Source organism: Cervus elaphus, chromosome 11, assembly GCF_910594005.1.
Source record: "Cervus elaphus chromosome 11, mCerEla1.1, whole genome shotgun sequence".
NCBI lineage: Eukaryota > Metazoa > Chordata > Mammalia > Artiodactyla > Cervidae > Cervus > Cervus elaphus.
Window position 1 is genome coordinate 68,715,020 of NC_057825.1, and position 1,806 is coordinate 68,716,825.

At 37.5% G+C, this 1,806-nt stretch overlaps 1 pseudogene; it reads left to right on the forward strand.

Moving 5' to 3' along the window:
• The first annotated feature begins 550 nt into the window (after nucleotides 1-550).
• On the forward strand, nucleotides 551-1,334 carry LOC122702955 (annotated as a pseudogene).
• The last annotated feature ends 472 nt before the right edge of the window (nucleotides 1,335-1,806 follow it).

Below are 1,806 nucleotides of genomic sequence, written 5' to 3' on the forward strand. Positions count from 1 at the left end.
TTCTATATATATGGTATAATAACTGCACAAAGTAACATGCAATTTCACTTTTAATTGCTTTTTTTAAACTTGTGGACCATTTTACAACATTAAAGATAGATACAAAGTGTGAGAAATAGAAATGAATCATCCATGTCTTACACACTGTTTTTTAGAACCTTGGGAAATTCAAGTCATAAAAGACTTTTATCATTGAGATCACTCAGAAAACTCAAACAATACTCCAAAAAAATTAAAACAAATAGATTCAAGGGATTAGATTTGATAGAGTGCCTGAAAAACTATGGACAGAGGTTTGTGACAGTGTATAGGAAGCAGTGATCAAGACCATCCCCATGGAAAAGAAATGCAAAAAGGCAAAATGGTTGTCTGAGGATCCCTTACAAATAGCTGAGAGAAGAAGAGAAGCTAGATGTTGCTTTCGAACATCCTGCTCACTGGTACACCAGGGGCTGGAAAAACTACATTAGGCAAAGAACTTGCATCAAGATCAGGACTGAAATACAGTAATGTGGGTGATTTAGCTCAAGAAGTTTGATCATCGGATATCATGGAGTCTGGCAAGATGGCTTCTCCCAAGACCATGCCAAAAGATATACAGATGATGCACAAATCCTGAAGGATATGGGGATTACAGAATATGAACACAGAGTTATAAATCAGATGTTGGAGTTTGCCTTCCGATATGTGACCACAATTCTAGATGATGCAAAAATTTATTCAAGTCATGCTAAGAAAGCTACTGTTGATGCAGATGATGTGCGATTGGCAATCCAATGTTGTGCTGACCAGTCTTTTGCCTTTCCTCCCCCAAGAGATTTTTTATTAGATATTGCAAGGCAAAGAAATCAAACCCCTTTGCCATTGATCAAGCCATACTCAGGTCCTAGATTGCCACCCAATAGGTATTGCTTGACTGCTCCAAATTATAGACTTAAGTCTTTCCAAAAAGGGCGTCTACTTCTGCAGGAAGAATAACAGTTCCACGGTTAAGTGTTGGCTCAGTTACTAGCAGACCAAGTACTCCCACGCTTGGCACATCAACCCCACAAGCCATGTCTGTCTCAACTAAAGTAGGGACTCCAGTGTCCCTCGCAGGGCAAAGGTTCACAGTACAGATGCCCACTTCACAATCCCCAGCTGTAAAAGTGTCAATTCCTGCAACATCAGCAGTTCAGAATGTTCTAATTAATCAGTCATTAATTGGGTCCAAAAATATTCTTATTACTACTAACATGGTCTCATCACAAAATACTGCCAATGAAGCATCATATGCATTGAAAAGAAAATGTGATGATGATGATGACGATGACGATGACTATGATAATTTGTAATCTAGCCTTGAAGCATGTAACATGTATCCTTGGTTTTGAATCTATTGTACTGAGATTAAACATGCATGCTAGATGTTTCCATGTTGTGTTCTATAAAAAGCAGTATTTAATGAGTAAATATGCTTACCAACTTTTCGATTGAGCTGTTGTGTTGGATTTTCTTTAATAGGATTAGTAATGGTTTCTCGTCAGCCTTTAAGTGTAAAAATTAAGTTGCAATTCATGCGTTTTAAAAAAAAAAGAAGAGAAGCTAAAGGCAAAGGAGAAAAGGAAAGATATACCCAACTGAATGCAGAGTTCCAAAGAATAGCAAGGAGAGATAAGAAAGCCTTCTTCAACAATCAGTGCAAAGAAGTAGAGGAAAACAATAGAATGGGGAAGGCTAGAGATCTCGTTAAGAAAATTAGAGCTATCAAGGGAAGATTTCATGCAAAAATGGGCACAAAAAGGACAGAAACAGTATGAACCTAAC